At 34.9% G+C, this 21,250-nt stretch overlaps 1 long non-coding RNA gene across 5 annotated transcripts in view; it reads left to right on the top strand.

The window, feature by feature from the left end:
* LOC139770772 (uncharacterized) overlaps positions 1 to 21,250 on the top strand; it is a 114,489-nt gene that overhangs the window by 659 nt on the left and 92,580 nt on the right. For 3 of the 5 annotated variants that reach the window (XR_011717812.1, XR_011717816.1, XR_011717815.1), the window contains exons 2-3: positions 1,226 to 1,577; positions 9,150 to 9,259. This is a non-coding gene — a long non-coding RNA (uncharacterized lncRNA). The remainder of the gene's footprint in view (positions 1 to 1,225; positions 1,578 to 9,149; positions 9,260 to 21,250) is intronic. The other 2 variants (XR_011717813.1, XR_011717814.1) reach the window with 1 other exon arrangement.

The raw sequence follows: 21,250 nt of genomic DNA, 5'->3' as shown, positions 1-21,250 counted from the left end.
TTTGCAGTTATACTGTGGCCTCATCGAGATTTCTCGCAATTTGGGCGATTAACCGGAAACGTATTTGAAAGTTACTTATTTATTAGCCCCTTTTCACGTTTTGATGTATAATGCTCAAAAAATTAAGTCAATTATTCTGAAAATAAAACAAGTTCGTTATTTTTTAAGTTTGACATATTTTTCGCGATGTTATAAAAATTTCTATCAATTAATTTTTTGTAACGCCTCGACACGATACTATACTACCTAAATATTATCTGAAAGTAAGTTTTTATACTGGAGGACCAGAGCAGCCGTTATCCTTATTTCAACAATTTCCAGTCTTGGACCTGTATCGTTTTCGGAATAACTCATTCACAATCGCTGATACATAATTTCAACGACTTATCGATTTATCGAACGTCGTTCGCTTCGGTTTGACTTGATTTCGTGATGTTACCGTCCCGCCAGAGTTTTGTATTTTCTATTCTTATTATCAAAAAATAATGGAGTATACTTTATGCCATCGCGATAATGACGCTTGATGCGCATAATTCTTACGCGATAAAAGATACGTGCGTTCTCTTTTTCGGCATTGATTAACGATTCGGCACCGGTTTGGCTCAAGCGTGAATTCGTACGAAATCCGGTGGCGTGCGGATCGTTCGATAGATTTATGACGTACATTGACGATCGTTTGCTCGGCGACCGCTTGTCCCGGAAGTATAATATTTCCGAATCGATCGTACGTCGCCGATCAGAAGCCACGAATAATCGTGTTGTCACCGGCGTGTACCGTACGCGTGATTACGCCGATAAATCTTTGCTGCTTGGTATAAAGGGCAGAAGCAGAGATATTCTCCTATTCAAAAGAAGCGATAAAATTTAAATATTTCCGATAGATCCAAGAATATTATTAAATATTAGCTGAACCTGGTGAATGTGACAATTAAGATATTATTTTTAAGATAACTGCTAGAATAGTTTTACCAACTGTTGCGTACATTCTTTCATAATTTATTTTTAATTAGATAAAATACGATTATATCTATTTTTCTTTTCTTAAATTATGAAAGAAAAATGATTTTATTCTTATTTCTATCTTTTTTTTAAATAAACCAGACTTGACAGAAAAGATCTTGGATAAATTTTGACAGAAAATGTTTTGGAAATATTTCTTTTTCTTTAATAAACGCAAATATAAATTTCTCAAGTAAGATAAATATATTAAGCTCTTTCTATCAAGTACCGAAGAAATCACGCGGCTGCACCGTCGGAACTATTGGCGCTAATCGCTCATTCTGTCCGAAACCCGTCGTCGTTCGTAAACATAATTGAAAAATACCAGAGAGCAAAATAGCGCACGAGTGCTTCAGCGGCGATCTATTCTGGCACGGTGGAAACAACGGTGATTTTCTACGCGATTTTGTAATTCGACGAGAGGACCGTCGCAAAAGTGTAGTGAAACAAATGTTTCATGAACATCCGGACATCGCACTGGTAGCATCGTCGACACGTCGATAGTTGCGGCGCGGTCAAAGGTGGTTCAAAGATCGTCGACGATATGTCCTCGGAAATCCACGGACTTCCGTGAAAAAGTACGTATTATCTCTTGTTCGGGGGATATACAGGGTTAACGTATCGGCGATTTGGAGCTGCGACCGGAAAGAGTTATAGACCAATCCGATCATGTAATTCGAAAGTGCCTATTTATTAAATTTAGTCGAGCGTTATGGAGTACTATTGCCGTTACTATTCCCTTCCGTTCGTTCGATTACTACCTTCCGGCTTCACTTGGCGTAGCTACTTTTAGTTTTAGTAGGGCGTTTAGTCAAAGTGTCATGATTAAATAACTTACAACGTTCTCCATGATATACGATGATAAATTAAGATTTATAAAGGAAATGGTTTAATTCGACCCAACTGGTTATTTATTAACATAATATTCAAATACACAACGTTTCGACCATGGTTTGTGGTCCTTCAAGTGTAAACTAGGTTATAGATTTACAATGAGTTCTACGGAACCTCTTAATTATAAAAATTGATAATATACTAAAAATAATTCAAATTATGAATTTTCATATTGTCTGTCCTCGAGGTTAACCTTTAGTTTCCTGATTAATGATACATTATTAGGAAACTCGAGGTATAACAGTATCATGTAAATAAAAAAAATAATGATAAATAGTATTAAATATACGTGTAATACATAAATCTTGTTAACCTGAGGTTAACAAGATTATTGATATAATATTCAAATACACAACGTGTATTTGAATAAAATTAATAAATGGCCAATTGGATGGAATTAAACCATCTCCTTTGTTAATTATTACTGGCAAAGAAAAAGATTACCTCAGGTTAACAAGATTTATGTATTACATTACGTGTATTTAATACTATTTTATGTGTATTTATCACTATTTTATTTTATTTACATGATACTGTTTCATTAAAGTATTATCAATAACTCGCGTAAAGATACACGGGGCGGTTTCGCGTTGCGCGTATACTTGGCGTGAGACACTATACCGTGTCTCTTGATATATCATTAATCAGGATGATTACTTCGACGCTCAGTCATTAAAATCAATCACGTCGGATTCGACATATTTATTTTGATTTATTATTCTTTAAAAATTTAATTAACTAATACTTCGAGAATGAATAATTAACGTCACCGATCTTCTCATTTCATTCACATTTTCTGTCTCTCTCTTTCTCTTGACACCACTCCGGCTTTCCCTCAATGATTTCGAACGGTTCTCGTTTGGTACTCGGACGTTGGTACTTCGGCACTCGAGTCGAAGAGCTCTTAAGAGTTACAAAAACATACGTGTTGTCGATTGAGTAGTGTATTCATGAATCTCTTTCGTTGCTGGAAAATAAGCACGCGATAATTACATATTATCATGCTTTTACGTTATGCGCTCTTCGACTCTGAATATGGATTGTCACGCATAAATGTAATGCTATTCGTTTGACTTACACAAAACACGCCTATGGTCGTCGAGTTTCTGTAATCTCGAGATCTTGTTTATCGTGGTGTACACAAACCCCGTTAGTAACTGCAACTTTCCTCGTTAAGAAATGCTGATCTGAATGAGCTCATTCTTACGGTTGTTCGTTGTATTCGGAAGAAACTCCCGTGAAAGAGTTTCATCTCCTCTTTGCAGGTCTTTTTTTCTTATGCTTTTCTTATCGTTTTTCCGCCTTTCTCGTCCTCGCCGTCTTAACGTGGTCTGTAGCCGCCGCTCGACGCCGGTAGTTAAAAACTTTTAATAATAGATAAATGAGCTGAGCTGCGATTGTCCTCGAGACTTGTTCGAGGTGCGACTGAGTTCTCAATCATTTTTGTGGGAAAATTCAAGAAAAAGATACAATCCCGTGGTGAAACTAGATGTTCCGTTTAATGGAAAGAAGAATGCTATAGGTATATGCTATATAAAGACTACCTGATTGTGTAAAGAAAGATTTATGTCCACAGAAATATAATGTTACCAAGAAAATTAAATTTTTTTTTGACATTTTTTCTTATCTCATTCCCGCCCCATAAACGTTTTGCTCTTATCTTGTTTTAACAATTTCTCAAACCTGAGTGAATCAATGTCAAACAACTAAAGCACTCTATAGCGGTATTATGAAATTGAAGGAGAAAAAGTGATAGTATTTTTAATGTTATTGCATAATACGTCGTATTTCGTAATCGTGCGTATACGCATCGGCATAGTGATAACTGCGTATGTGGCTATGCAGATGCATGCACACCAGAACATGGTTCGGATCGCGTGTCAGCAATTATCCGAGGCTACAGAATTGATACCGAGAATACGTGCCGGGCCGCTTTTCAACCTGTTCACTTCCGGAATGCAATTATGAATGTTTTGCCGTGTTCTGCGCGCGGCGCGTTCGCGTTTACGATTTGTCGTGGAGTTTTGCGCGGAGATCCACGACGCCGTGGGATGGGATCGCGGCGAGACGCTGATATCGAGAACACAACGTACGCAATTATACGTCCCCTTGCCTGTAACCGGGAATTTATGATTCGACCCGAGACATCGTTATGTTTTCCCCGGATGCGCGTTTCGTACGCAGCGATGTTCAATACCGCTAAAATTTGGGAATTAATTCGATAATTAAATCTAGATTTGTTAGCAAGATAATCTTACGATATAGAGTTTTACATCATATACATATATTGTGAAACTCTATATCGTGATATTCCATATATCGTATTAGATAAAAAAATTGATATATTAATGTATTTTCAGATATATGCATGAAAATATTTGATACGGATAAAATAAATGGAATTCCGTATTTTATATAAGACAAAAATCTCAGATATTAAATTGAGATTAATATAATATAAAGATAAAAAATTACTGATTGTATTAAAAAATAGTCTTTAGTAAGTCTGTGGGGCAAATTGATCCATTGTGTACAATGTGCTTTAAGATGCAGTTAACCTTGTTATAAGTTTGCAGCTAAAACGCTATAACACTTTCAAAATTGCGTAATATATTTTATTAACCAGTTGACATTATCAGGTATCGTATGTTTTGCTTAAATCGTGCGAATTAACGAGATTTATCGCATCAGCGAGGCGATAAAGTTATCGGGGGGGGGGGGGGGTATTTTCTGCAGCTACGTTTATTACGAGTCAGTTCTCGACAGACGTTCATCGAAAGACCGGACTTTCCTTACCTCGCAAACTTTCAATCGACGCGATACCATTCTTGCTCCTTATACACGCGCGCGCATCCGACGACTATATAAAAATTCCGATGACTTACAATTGGACAAGTTTTGGCAACTTTTTACTCTAATATTATTGCATGCAAATTGTAAAAGTTCACCGATTGAAGTATCAATTTATCTGCCTATAAAATATGATGTACATAACTTGTTACATTCTGCTTTTATTTACGAATATTTTGACAAATTTTGAATCTTCAGACATTTTTTGCAAATTGAATGGAACATTTTTTCGTTAATTGCTAACGTAAACATAATTTTAATTTTCGAAAATGTTTAATTTTTAAACGTTAGAGAAATATTAGCTTTACCTCGTCCTATACTTATAAGAAATTGTTGTCTTGTTGTTGGTGTATAAAGTAGCCAACTGAAGTTTGATATCGCGTCCGTTCCACTTTTTCATCGATTATATCATAGTCGCTAATCGCCAGATAGACAAAAAAAGACGCTTCGATAGACGAGTATACCAAGTTGGATATTGGCGATCGTCCGCGTCGTGTAGCAAGAAGTCGTTGTAACGTTTCTTCTGCCCAAGTTGTTTTTCTCACCCGTGCTTTTATGACGATGGATAATAAAAGTAATGTCCGTCATAAAGAAAATAGAGACGTCGTCCTGTATCGAACGTTGCTGGTTTGCTGCGGCCGGAGCTATCTCTCGGCTCATGGAGGCAATTGTGTCGATATTTTCGGCTGCTTTTATGTTTACGATATACGAGTTAATTATGTATGTTATTAAGGTCGCTCGTTAAATACCTAATGTTCACGGAAGTGATAAAAAACCTATCGCTGTAATAGTTTAATAACAAAATGTTGAAATCGGTACGTGTAGTTTTTAGTATCTTATACGTAACAAATTTTATAGATATTCTTTATTACTAATATTATATTCTTGATTGATTTGTATTTCCTTCCTTTCCTTTTCTGTCTATAACGTTATATTAATTCAGAATACGAATGTAATATTGTTCGATTATCGATGCCATAAATTAATTATCATAATTGGAAGTCATTCATGAAAATCACTAACCTTGATTTGATTTTCGATTAATTCACACACACATATATATATATATAATGTTTCCGAAAACTAAATATTTGTGTATGAAAGATGTGAATAAGCATCAACAACTTTCTGATTGATTTGAGTTTTTAGCATTAAGAAACGAATTCGTCTATCCCAATTTCTATTATCGTGAAAAACAGGGATACAGATCAGTTTGAAAAATTAAGTGAAGAATCACGGCGATGCGTCAATTAATTGATATAAATGGGGCGTGATTTAAGTCGACGGGCTGACTATGTCGGCATACGCGGACGTTACGGTCTCACAAAAATTTAACTGCTTTTGACATCGCGTGTTTACTCCTCACAGTTTTTGGCGTTGTTTCGGGAAAACAAGCCGTCATCCGATTTACGCGTATCGACGACAGATCGGACAAATTTGGAGCGTGCCGTACCGTCACGGCGCAATGGGATTGCAGACGCATATAACGGAAGTGGTGGCAGCGCTAGGTCAGGCTAGACGAAGGAGGAGACAGTGGTAACGGACGTCGGTGGTACGGCGGAAGCACCGCGAGCGGCCGATTTCCCGGATTGGCCTGACGTTTAATGAACGTCCAGACGTTTTGATTTAGGGGACAGTTTCGTTCCGAAACGGGGCACAATAACCGCCAATTTGTAAATCGCCTCGTAAATCTCGACAGTCGCAGCCATGCAGGAGCGACGCAACGGCGCGACGCGCCGCGCCGCGCCGCGCCGCGCCGCGACGAATCTCGACTTGTACTACTAACCGAGCATCCAGTCCAATTGCATTAAACTATCGACGCGCCGTTAAAAGAGATCAACTGGCATTACAGCAACTGTAAACAGTAGCGCGATGGTAATGTTGTAGCGCTGAGGCAATAGCGCGATTGATAGCATAGTTTGGTAATTGCTCAAATTTCTAATTGGCCCAATTACCAAACGGTGCCATAGCAATTGCGTTATTGCTCGAGCGCCATAACGATCATTATTAGCGCCCGAATGAACATAGAGTGCTGTCGTAATATTAATTAATTAAGAATTGAGACGTTACGATTTGTATAATACAATGTATTCGTTATAATGTTTTAAAATCAAAACGATGAAATTAAAATGACGATAATGTTCTGCAGTTAGGAAGTAAAAATGAGGATAGATATGTGACATGTGTGTTAGAGTACTCGCTTTTCTGTCTATGCTATTGTATTGGTTCAGTTAGATGCAATATTTTAATAATTCCCTATTTTGTTCGTTTTTAATTCATTTAGACATTTAATCCTGTGTCTTTACATTATGAATTCCTTGAAATTAAGAATACAATAAATATATAATTTTTTACATTTATTATATTCTTAATTAGCGTTTTATATAATTTTATGTAGCTAAGAATAGCAATGTGTGCTCAAAATAAGTTTTAGTAGGAAGAAGATACTTCTCCCTGCTAAAAGAATTAATATCAAAATTTTGTTTCAACTTCGATATATGCATCTTATAACTATTCGGCGTTTGGTCTCTCGGATGCTCGTTTCTCGAGCGTAAACATAGCTGTGTATGCCTTCAAAGTTTAGCATGCACTAACTGCGGTCTTCACCGAGTAGACGTGACATAACACGAAGATACCTAAACTACGTGGCTCCTTGCGTGACACGCTTATGTATTTGCATATAATCAAGGTGTCGGAAATCTCAACGTTTAGCAACTGCATATATTCTTTGTTTGCATTTTTTCGAGAGGTATATAAGGTTGTGATATATCAAAATCAATTCTCGTTTAACCTATTTGCACTTTTATTATATAGATACAAAATTGTTAACTTATAAATGTTTCGTATGTAAAATTTTAATAATCAAATAATAACTTATGATATTTTAATTATATTCTCTTTGCGGCATTTAACATTTTATATTTTTTGGAGGACAGCAAAATTGTATTTAATTCATCTTTTTTTGCGATTTTCTTAGACTATATTTACTATTTTTTTTTTTAAATTATCAACGGTCATATTGTTCTATATCACTGCACATAGAAGAAATAGCACTAACAGAGAACCGCCTGGAGCTATCCATGCGAAGCATTTTTCCATGAGCCTGTCACGAACAAGTTTACGAGAAAAATAGATAAAGGAACGCGAGCGTTACTATAACGGTGTTACGTAACTGAGTTTGCTAATTATGGAGCGAGCGCGATAGTAGAAGTGAATTCAGGGTTGTGGCGACGCAGGCCATTTTACTCGAGTATCAACGTAGCATCGTTATGGAAATCCCTGTTATATATCCAGTAAAACTCGTGATAACATTATGAATTGCGCATTACGCGCGTAATATTAGAAGGCTCTTTGCACTCTAAATGTCCAAGTATAATGGTCTGTAAAAACTTTTGTTGCGTTACGAGCTTTATCTAGAAGATATCTGATAATATTAAAAAGAGACAGGAGGGTCGGTGTTTAATAACATCTTTGCTAAAAGAAAATCAAATTACGGAATTCGTAATCACAAGAAGATGATAGATATGAAATCTGTTGCGTGTATATGCAGAGTATATGGTAGATAGTACATCGCTCTATATGTCGTGACATATATTAAATGAAAAGCCTGTCATACGTATGGGTGTGCATAAAAAGGACTCTTATCACACTCAGAGTCTTTATTTACATATTTATATTTTGAATAACATACTATGTACGCATCTCTATATAATTGAGCTTATATTGAGATGACATGTAAAATAATTATAGATTGATTCATTAAATCATTTTTAGCTAATATAATCTTTGTACTATCAGTAATCATTGGAGCGTACCGATATCGAGTACACAATCTGGATCATAAATAGCAGAGTTGCATCTTGTCGAACGATGTTCACATATTTCAAGTCGATAAGTCTGATTAACATTGGACGTTCGTTAATTACCGTATCCTTGTGTATTACACTGACTTAGCCATGCGTTAATGATTTTACGGTTGTGTGCGCTTCCGACCAATCGGCATATTGCAACATTGCAATATGCATTCGGTTCGTGCACATTATGCCGGATTGACGTGTACATATGTTCCTCGCGCTCGTGTATTGTACTAGATTTATATCGTGCCTTTAATGATAGAATAGGGTTATTTGCTGAAGACCACTAATAATCTGCACCACTAATTATCTATGAACTCACGGATATGAGTAGCATGTAATGCCGGCGTGTAAACTATATTATTAATGATAAACACGTCTCGTTGCTTGCTTTTATGCATATCGCTTTTATGAATATTTCATGTTTTCCTTGAACTCACTTTATTTTATTGAAAAATAATCTAAATAAATTCAAGAGTAATGTAATGTGAGAAAAATATTTAACAAAAATTTGATAATTTCTTTTTCTAATCAAACTTTTTGTTATTACAGATTAGCTTCGGAACTTAAAGTGAATATCGACGGAAAAATGGCGGACCGACAGAGAAGGAGTCGATACCTGACCATCAGTATCCTGCATATTATCACAATAATGTGCCAAGGTACGTGGATTATATTTCAGCATGCTTAATAATATTGGAATTTAAACGTGAGACATTTTCGGACATTCATAGAGGTAATAATACAATATGTGATACGATACAACACGATTAAATCTGCCATGGGGCATAAATGTCCGAATATATCTATATGCTTCTAGCGAATTTAATTTTCCGATTTACAATATTTACTCAGTGACAAATATTACGAGTTTAGTTCGTATTTATGTTTCGATCTCTACACAAATATCGCGATATCATATTCGGATTTGTATATAATGCTGATACTGGCATTATTTTCGGTATTTGAAATTATAAACTTACATAAGGCTTCACTTTCGTTAATTATGCTCTGTTACCAAAGATAAATTAGCTGGGGGCCTAACACATAATGTCCAAACGTTATTACTGCTCGATAAGGCACGATTGTATTACAATTAGAATTGTAACGATAATTCATAACATTCACGAAACGTGGAACAGCATGCGTATACTAATTACATGGATTTGTCACGTATGAACGGTGAAAGGCGATTATTGCAGCATCTGTTAGAATCGTTGCAAAATCATAGGATTGTACCGCATACCATTGTTCTCTAAATCCTAAGCTGGCTGTTTATTGCGAATAGTTAATTGCGAAAATTTGACGCTTCCCTCTCGACTTTTAATCAATTTATCCATTCATCCAATCACCCATTTTTGCGTTATACGTCGATACGTGCTATTCATTGCTCTTCTTTGATTCTAAATCAATTGAAGAATCTCATTACGCGAAGAACGAGCGCGAAGTTATGAATAGTTGATACAAAATATAACCTGAAAATCTTTATTTTTCCTTTTATCTGAATTCGTGCAATATTATTGACATTTTGAATCGATACGATATATCGTCTCGAGTTAAAAATGTGAATAGAATATCTATTTAAGAAAATCGTACGCTTTCCGAGCTAATGCACATTGCGCACTTTCAATTCAGCGTTAATCAATCTTCCGCTCAGCGTGCGATATCTCGCCGCGTTATCGTTTCTCGCTCGTTCAATAGAAGGAAAGTTGAGGATATCTTCGAATCTTCCTTTAGAAGCTTAATTATCGCTAAATAATAAGCTAGTCTCTTCCACACCTTCTCTAATAGGACATATAAAAGAGCTCCGGAGTAAACTTTGCTTTGCTTTAGTGGCTATTCTCTAAGTTTTAAACGATTTGACGTAACAATATCTACTTTGCTCCGATGGTAACGCTCGGTCGGAGGAGATGAAAGAGAGAATGACTAAAAATGAGGAAATGAGATAGAACGAAGAAAGGCATGAAATAAAGGGCCACTGAGTGAGATATAAAACGAGAAAGAAAGAAAGAAAGAAAGAGAATGAGAGGGAAGCAAAGAATAATAAAATCGCTTTGGGTTCCGTGTCTTACAAAAGCTGGCGGCGAATATCTGTGTTAAATTGGATCTACACCTGCTGATATAACTTTGTAATATTCTAATTAAAACTACAACGTTCTTGTAATGAGTTTCACGACACTCTTCTTTGCTTTCTGCTTGCTCTTACAGAGTATACTGTAGATGCACAGAAATAATTATTTTTTATATTTCCATACATGTCATGTGTATCAAACAGAGGATAAGTTACAATACAGATGGTGATCAAATTTTTCTAAAATTCTGATATTTGGTTGAGTAACGCACCTAGGTGCAATCAATTAAAATTATACGAGCATTCGAATGATGTACGACATTCACTAGTTTCGCAATTACTAATTCCTGATTTCGCGATTAAAGGGTTTCTGCTGTTCCGCAGTTGTATGATGTATTGCACGGCGGTGTTCCATCAATCTCAAGATGAATGCGACGTAATTTTTTCATACGACAACAATTTTGTGATTTCCGTTTCCGATACACCGAGTTCGACATTGCTGAGATTTTGCGTGCTTTTTACAATAGTCGAAAAAAAATATTTTTGCTTATATCACTGCAAGTTTCTACTGACAGTTACGATCTAGCTATCTTGTTGCGTATGTAAAGTTGCCTAATGATATAACTCGTTATATTAAAATCAATTTTTTTCTTTTGGATAGAAAACTAAAAGTAACAATAATAAATTAATATACATAAGTAGTTTTTTTTATCAGAACGAAGATAAAGTTTCTTAATTTCTGTAAATACTTAAAAAAGAATACGTTTAGTAATTCTTTCAAATCAAGTAGTTAATATATCAATTACTTGAAATGACGTTAAAACAAGAAAATGTGCAAATAATTTGCAATAATTCGCCAATAATTTGTATACAGTGATTCGTAAATGTATCAAAGCAACAGCTATTTATTGAATCAATTATCGGTGATTCCGGATTTATTCGTTTGGAGTAGGAATGCAAATGAAAGAAAATAAGAATTATGAATTATTGTGTCACAACATTTACGGGCATTATCTTGTTGGCGACGCTTAAATTTGAATAAATTTAGCGCCGAATTGAGTTTCGAACTCCTGGTTTAAATGTGATATTGGGATAGAGATATTATTACTCGAAAACTCAATTTGACAAGGGAATCTGCTTCAATCAGATTGAAATATCGTTGCGTTTACCGAATCCTTAATAATAACTACTTACTATAATAACTTTACCATAATAACATATTAACTTTGCTGTTAATATGATGCTGATGTTTAATATCTTCTGGTACTTGTCCCCACGTTGAGAGAGTAATATCACGACACACGGAACAGCCCTCGCTGCTACCTGCTGACTCGACTGTCGCTGTGCGAACGATAACTCGATGCGCGGCAGCCTTACGCGTATATCTTAGCGCGCCTCGTTATTAAAACAAACATCAAGACCACACGGCAATCAGCCTCGCTGCCGAGAAATATCTGACATATTACAAAATAATTGTACTTTAAATGTTCCGTTTTTTTTAAATTAATTATTAATACCTAATCGATATAATATGGTTTCTCATTATCCAAATGACTCGATCTGGTGATTCGTACATTATTTCGTGTAAATTATCAATCTAAAGAAGTAGGTAAATTACATTAAAATGAATAGCTTGAGCAGAACAAAAACAAACATCAAGACCGCACAGTTAATCTTGTTTCTTTGAAATATTTAATGTATTATACACTGGATATTCCGTTTCTCATATCGAAGCAGTGAAACGGTAACTTATAATTTCTATTTTCTATCGTTTCAAATTTTACTTCAGATGAATAAATCGCGCAACGTTTTACGAATACTTAAATTACGCGGGCTAATAATCGCGTATTGTAACAATTGTGAAATAAACCATTTAGAATTTTTTAATATTTCTTGCAACTATTTTGAGAGATAGTACGACATACATGGAGCGGCTCTTACTTTAATTAATACTTACTTATAATTCTTACTTTATAAAACTGTTTTAATTAATATCTAGTTATCTCAGGCGACGCTAATGTGCCTGCAAAACAAGGTGTAAAATATGCGATTACAGTTAATGTATTGGAATTACATTAAAACGCGAAAAAAAAGAATATTCCGCGTACATTTATTAATACGTTGAATTTTTCGTGACTGTTTGGCACGCGGCCTTAGCGTTTATTTTGATGGCGCGCTATTGTGTACGCGCGAGGCCGTGCGACTTCACTCGAGCCAGTATGTAGTATATGTAGCAGCGGGAGCCGCTTCGTGTATCACCGCGTTATCTATTGAATCGTGATTACTTTTTACGAACAATTAACAGCTATACGCCCGCGCGTTTAATTAGCTGCTGCGATTAACGACTGTAAATGAATCGGCTATTTATTTCGCGCGGTGTTCAGTTCACAGGATCGAAGGAGTCGAAGCGATAAAAGATTGCAGCTATAAATTACTGTTTTACTTGTATCGCTAATAATAATTTTTTTTAACAACTTTAATTTTAAATTCAGTAAATGTATTTCGCAGTTGCGCTTTAAATTTTCTCAAACGTAATTTGTTCGTTACTTTCGAATTGAGACTATTGAGAGTGCGGAATGTCGAGTGATTATAAAGGATCGCAGAGTTTCGGACTTCGGAACTTTTTTGTTACTTTTCGGTCGCAATCTGTAACAGAAAAATGCGCGTTGTGTATCTAACGTCGAGAATATCGTGCGATTATATTGTGTTAATTAAGACGCGCGATCATAATTATCCGTGTTTTCGCGAGAGTTGTAAGTACAAACGAGTCTGAGAGGAGGAGGAGGCCTATCTCCTCAAATATCGCAATATTACGGAATGTCTCACAAAATAGGTATAATATTTTAACAATATCAGGTTTCACGAAAATATTTATTCCGCTTTTTACGAAAATAACTGCACTCAGTTGATTTCCAATTTAATAGTGATCCGTCCCTGTCACAAAATAAAACTTTACTCAATACGTTTTTTGATATTCAAGATTCATATGAGATCGACGATTACGGGCCACAATCGTGGATTTGAAGCTTATTTTTATTCGTTTTCATATTCGATCTGTGTAAACTAATTACATCATATATGTTTCGTTTTTCACTTCTGTTTATAGTCAGAGAGTATAATATCTGCAATTGTGATATAAGCCATTATATTTTTTGCCTCTATATTATTTATTACAAAAAATACGATTAATACAAACAATGATATAGGAATAGTTAAAATCAAATGCACGTAATTTTATCCCCATCTGGTTTTATAAATGTATCTAGCAGTTTTTTGTAAATAAATTTTTTATAAATGTATATGATGCGCTTGTGCCGGCAATTATAAAACTTACATACCTGACACGCTTTACGCATTTTCTAATTAAAAATTCTTTTTGCTCCGATAAAGTATTCAGAATATCTGTCACTACACTTGTTCAATATACGTTTGATTTTTCTCGCTTTTACTTTCTTGCCTTCACGTAGATAGAAAACGGACAAATAGAAGTCAGAATTGTGAATTTTTGCAACAAGTTTACGCTAAATTAACGATATGATTATCCTAGAGGTGCGAAAGCTCTATGGGATTTTGATATTGCGGTGACATCGCGCGCCGGCATCGTTCAGGATCGGCCTAAGCAATTCGTGTGTAATTCGTTGGCAGCCGTCTATGGCAGCGAACGCCGTAATTTCGTATCGCTTTGAGGCACTAATTTAAATACATATTAATACAACGCGTGTATGCAATATCCGCCTGGTGCGGCGCGGGACACAGAACAGCCATGGACGGCGGACTTTGCCGGCGTGAGAGCACGACTTTGCGTGCCAGCCAATCAACATGCCGGGCTATGCATACGAACGAACCTGTCGACGGCTTGCACACCGAATAAATTCGAATACGCCGTGCACTCGGCGTTACGCGCAATAATGTCAGTTTAGCAGGCGGCCCTGAATGGAGCAATGAGACTGTACAGAATAGCGTGATACGCTACAACGCGAAATTTATCGCGAAATACCACTCATTTAGAGAACACATTACAGACGTGCCTTTTAGCTTGGTCTTAATACTCTTTTTTTTTACGTTTATGCAGTACAGATATGAAGTATTCATATTTATTGAGAATAACATTGTTAAATAATCTTGATTCAAATTCTTAAAGGAAAAAAAAGAACGCAAATTATTGATTTGCACGAAGAAAGAAAAAAAATTACCACAAATTATAACATATCAAAATGTGCTAAAAAAGATTATTCTGTTGGCTTAAAGGAGTCGGTGCAAGTTGAAAATTTAAAACATGGATTTTTATATAAAATAGTGTAGTATATAAAACAATGCAGACTTTGCAATAGTAATAAAATGTAATAATGGTTTGAAATATGAAACTGTGAAAAATAATTTACACTTGAAATAATGCAAAATGTTAATCAATCTATTGTAATTATATGTATTCTTAAATGCAATAACGTAGAAATTCTGTGATGGATTGTTGTTTTTGCATTATATTAACCGATCTGAAAGTGAAACTATATTGACTGAATGATGCGAACTGTAAAGTGACAACTTGAAAGATTTATGATTTATACAATGAAAGTCTACTTCGCAACGATTGTGAATAATAAATAGCAAATGGTAACTTTTGCGATAAAGTAGCTTAAGAATAAGTAAAAAAAAAAGCAAATGCATATATGAGTACTTTCAATCCGTGACATTTTCTATGAACGCTCATACAGCAATTACCGCTTCCGATAATTTATTTGATGCCGTTTTATCTGTGGACAAATAATTCTATTACAATTTTAGTACAGTTTTTAAAATGCGTACTTAAAAAAGATGACACTACATATTATCTTCATGATTAGCTTCATACAATAGTGCTGTTTAAATTATGTTTGTTTATTCGTGAAGATCGAGATTTCTTTCATTCAGTATGAAAAATGATGTCAGTAACAAGACAAGTTGATCGCTCGTATATACACTTTCTTATATTACGTAATAGATTTCTCTGTACGTCACATCTCGTTTCAAGAAAAGTTTCTCAAATCATAAATATGATTCAACCAATATTTTCAAGAAGTCAAGAGAATCTCAAGTTTAATCTTTAAATTGATCGCAAATCTTCTTCGTTTAGGAATATATAGAAATATTTATAAATATAAGATCGAGATTGATAAGAAACAAGAGATTATTTGACGAGATGAAAGGAGAAGAATTTTACTTTTAAAATATTTTTTTGTTTACGATATGTTTTTGTTCACTTTTTAATCATTAAGGTTCAGTCTCACAAACGTCGGTTAACTTTTAACCTTAGGTTAACTCACTCTTTGTCATTTTCTAACGTCTCCCTTAGACGTTTGTGAAACTGGGCCTAAAAATACTGGATTTTAATTCACTAAAATTAACATAAAACAACATTTACATTTACATTTACATTTACAATAAATATTCGGAAATTGTAACTGCCGATCTCTGATAAGTTCTCATGGAATCCGCTAAAATTCGTTCATGTTAGAGTCAAATAAGGGTGTTTCTTGCGCCACTTCGTTTCTTTTGTCGTTGTGGCGAATGGAAAAACTTCTGGTATTCCCCGGTCGACAGTAAGATCGTAGATTCTTGATGCAGCTTTTCTACTAAAGAAAGAGAAATAGAGGAAAGGCAGAGGGAAATCCCTTGGAAAAAGTACCTTAGCTGGTGCGCTTTGGGAAGGGTAGAGGAACGTAGTCGAGCTCGCAATCGTTGCGTTAAAAACTTTCTTTTTTCCTTCGCCTCGTTCAACGCGCGCCCTCTTTTCTCGCGACGCGGACGTGTCGGCGCGAGGGTCGGTCAGCCGCATAAATGCAAAAACATATTTAAAATGTTATCTCGCGGCGGGCCGCGAACCGCATTCAAAGTTAAGACATTAAATGTACATTAGTACCGTTATGCGCGCCCGTACTCACCACTTAACCTCTGAGCCATTTTATACATGTATATGCATTCATGCTCGAGCGATTCTTTTGCTTTACGGTGCCTTTCGGTTACGTAATAATACGAAAAATTTCTATGCGAAATAAGTATATAAATAAATAAATATATATAATGTATGTGCGTGTGTGAGATGCATGGTGCAGAAGTATTCGAAGTTGACATACCTACATCTTTTTTGACTTTTGGATACATAGTAGATGGGGGATACTAAAATCTTAATAGTATAATTACATATAATGTCTTTTGAGGAAGATTTTCTTGAAGGATACGCGTATTATTAGTTTGTACATATGGAATAATTAAAATATTAATAATTGTTAATACAGAGTTATAAAGTAATAAAATATTTTGCATTCTTTATGTCTATGGGCATGCCCTTTTTCAGTAGTAAAATTTTCATTATCCGCTTATTATTAGAAATATTTCCATGAAGGTTGTAAGGAATAATGAATATATTTGAATTAGATAAATATAAGTTACGAAGTAGAGATACAACTTTTTTATTTTTATATATTTTTCAAAACATAAGAAAAATTAGAATACTCTGCGAGAGAGAATAAAAGTTTTTGCAAATATAATCTATATAAAATATATAAATTATAAAAATATAATTTCTGTATTTATCAATTATATTCTTGAAATGCAGAAATATGCAGAAATGCATAGTGCAAAAAATAACTTTATCTTATGTTTTTATTATTAGTAGAGACAGGAATAAAAATCGACTCTAACTCCATTTAAATTTCTTTTATTATTACTTCGATAATTTTTTTATTCGATTCGACAGTTTTAGTAACATTTGATGCACACATTGATGGAGAATGTAAAATACTCACTGGTGTGAGCGTGTAGAAACATAAAGTCGCTTTGAAAACTACAAAAGCAGATGAACATTGTCGACTGTCGCCGAGTGTTTTGTCGTGATGAAAAAATAGAACTGTTGGTACATTATGGGTATACTTTTATCGTACCATTTCTGTCTGCACGTATATCACTTCGTTTGCGTCGTATGGCGTTATGACGGCAAAATGCTATTGTCAAACTTTAGAGAGAGCGCTCTTGCACCGGAGCATTATTTGTCCTCTTGCATGATTGTCCTATATGAGGTATCATTAAATAAGCATAACTTATGTAAAGGAAAATTTCACATAATCGAAGAGAAAATTATGTAGGTATACGTGTATTAATAATAATATTCTAAAATATAGTAAAAATATACTTCAGGTTTTTATTTCCTTACTTTAATGTTTTAATCTGTTCTAAAAATATTAAATTTATCTTTAAATAATGAAACTAAGAGTATTAAAAGTATTAAGTAGTTTTAAAAATATGAAATTTAAAACATTTTTTTTGTTACAATTTAGAATATTATCTGTAATAGTTAGCTTGTATTTCACTTTTTTATTGTGTACGTTCGATTTGGATGATAGACGTGGCAAGAATTACAGAATGGCAGCAGATGAAAAAGCTTTTGGTAAGCTAAAATTTCTTCTGCGTTGGCTACTACAATTGTTCTTTTCACGATTGCAGACTGTGACTGCCGTTAACGAGCGAACGACTTTTTAGCGCAACGGTACAAGACCGCGGATCGAGAATAGCATAGGAATGTGCTGTGCTGCACATACGAAAATAAACTGTTCTCGTATATTCATCAATAAGGGAAATTGGCTCTGCTGTAAATTTCTAAATTGTAAACCTGATTATCGTTTTTGTCGGAGTATTTTCGATCACCTTTGAAGAATCGATGCATACTTAATTGTACTCAACGAAAATCATTATTAAATTTAGTTAAAATCTGTTTATACTAAAATAATTATATACGCGCACGTGTCTCACCACCGTTTTTAATAATTTCACTGTACATACTATATCAAACCAATCTAAGAGACTAATAGAAGATAAACGTGCATGTGTGTGTGTGTGTATGTGTGTGTGTGTGTGTGCCTTATTTCGTGCATTTGTCGTAACTTGCTCTAACATTTATTCGACTTTTTAATTTTGTTATTATTATAGTGTAAAAATTTATCTTAATTTTCTAAAATCATGATTAATTAATAGACTCACATAATCAGAAAGAAATGCAAGTAAAAATTCTGATTTTACAGGAAGAACTATCATGCTACATTGCTATAATCTTTTGGTTTATTTAATCTTTAATACGTAATATAAACGAACTTTTTTCATTGTTATAAGTTAAAGTCACAATTACTATTGCGATTTTTTTTATAATACAACAAGTAAATTGTACGTTCATCAATCGTGTCTAACGCCGTGATCGTATTCGACAATTTTGTGATTTTATAACATATTTCAACATATATATATATTGATATCGATGTACATATATCAATTCGCCTTAACAATTCGCTTTTTGTGTAAATCAGTATGTACATATGTATTTAGAGCATGAGATATATGCGGATGTATTGCATGATGTATATACTTACTTCGATCTCTTGCTAGATAGAAACTGACTTTCATCTCGCATTCGAGACGCGTGCGCATACCATATATGCGTCGAAGCCGGCAGGCCTGTGTAAACTTTCGATTCGACGAACACGACTTGGTGGTTCCTCGCGGACCGTTTAATGGCATTTCCGTGCTCCCAGAAAGGGAAATATTAAATTCCAAGACGTTGAATTCGTATATTCGGATACGCTATCGTATTCTGAGAGCGTCAGCAGAAGACGCTTTTCGGCCTACTTTGCAACACCGATAAAAGTGCCATTCGCGCATGGGGGAAGAGTAACTCTGTCGACAGGTTGACCATTCTTATCTACGCGTGTGTAAATTATGTTACCAAGTACTTGTGATTCTTCGTTTTAAATCTCCGTCATATTTTTATGAATGTTTTTACAAATAATAGTAATTGCCGTTTAAAAGCTCAAGTAGCCTTATACATTCAATGTCGATTAATATTTAATATCGATATTTAGCTATAATAAGAGATTGTAAAAATATGGTAAACCATTTTTCCTCTTTTGCACAATATTTCATATTTGTCTCGAAATTGGAAGCAGGATGAACAGATTTTTTTGTAATAAAAAAATCAAATTCTCTCGTTGTAATTTTCAATTTGTTACGAATGTAATTGTAACACCACTCCGACAGTAGAAGTAATGCCGGGATTATTTGCTTTTACAAAAATTGCGTTGACATGCAGGTATATGTATCTATATATTCTATATAATAAAGAGAGGTAGGGGGAAAGAGAGAGAAAGAGCCGGTTGCTGCAAGGTACGCAGGCTGCAGTTTCGTCCCATGTTTACTGTTTCGCTCTCCTCTCTAGTCCCGTCTTCCCTGACGATACGTAACCGAGCTAACGCTGTAAAAACGTCCGGCGGCGTTGCAGGTTACAGACGTGTTACATGCCCGCCACGCGGTCATTCATCTTCCTCCCAGCCGTGTTTCTGCTACGGCATTCTCTTCGCTTCTTTACTTACGCGCGCGAATTTTGCGCCTTTTATCCAGCGAAACGGCGCAGTCCGCTTCTGCGCGAGCAACGATTTAACGTACGTGGCAGGTTATAATGCTGCCTGGCGCAAATATGTAATTTTTCTAAATATTAATACATTTTGAAGGGAACTGAAAGGCAAAAGAAAAGCGCGGCCCACCTGGATGTGCAGCACGCGCGTAAAAGAGAATTGTAAACTCACTCGTTCGTATTATCGTCTTTTATCCTGCAATTTTATAATTTTTGATGTTTGCTGATGCACTAATACCTGACGTTTCTTTTGAAAACCGCATTTTATTGCGTTTCTAGTATGAAAATATTGTGTCGTAATATCCTTGCCGTATATGACGACATTTCGAATCTCGAAGTGCAATATCTCGCCTCTGTTGATATATTCAAAGGATTCTTAGATATTTGTACTGTTATATTGCCATAAGACTAGTAACTTTGTAAGATTTAGAACTAACTATTAAAAAAATTGTATATTGACATTTAACTTCTTTTTTATCAAAGAGATCAATTATATTATTCGAGAGCAGCTTTTTCATGCTACATTCTCCAATTTGAGGCAAATAATTTTCATATTGTTTCATGTATGTGAAAATGCATAAAATGATAATAAAAAAATGTTTAATTTTCATAATATAATGTCTATTACGCGTATTACACTGCAGGAATGTATATACGGAAAATATTATTACTATGCGATATTGAGAGAGCGAGCAATTCTTTTTTTAAAGTTTTCCAGAGTTGAAAAATCACGACGGTTATCGTCGATTGCGGATGCTGGAAATGTCGGTGAGGTTGAGTGGGAAACCCCTTAATGCACGGGAGCATTAAGGCGTCTAATTTCGTCTTTCTGCTTTCCACGTTGAAATGCAATATCGCCGCGGAAGGACTCTGCGCGCAAAGTATTTCCAACATTTCCCAACTATTTCCCAAGCTGGATTGCTCACTTCATCAGTCGCGGTCTTGTTTTCAGACCATCAACCAGTAATCCTATTCACATGTACGCGACGTAGAAAATTGTTTGATTGTAGGTATATATGTTTGATTTATGTCACATTTTATATACCCAATATTATATATATTTTAAAATTACGATATTTGATTGACCAAAATTAATTCTGTAAGTAATTTTCTTTATAATAAGGATAAATAATATTTTTACACGTACATTTT

This window comes from Temnothorax nylanderi, unplaced genomic scaffold, assembly GCF_030848795.1.
Source record: "Temnothorax nylanderi isolate EJ_2023f unplaced genomic scaffold, tnyl_v1.0 TNYL_tig0032_pilon, whole genome shotgun sequence".
In the NCBI taxonomy this organism is placed as follows: Eukaryota; Metazoa; Arthropoda; class Insecta; order Hymenoptera; family Formicidae; genus Temnothorax; species Temnothorax nylanderi.
The sequence above is the reverse complement of the archived record's forward strand: the minus strand, read 5'-3'. Positions and strand labels throughout refer to the sequence as shown.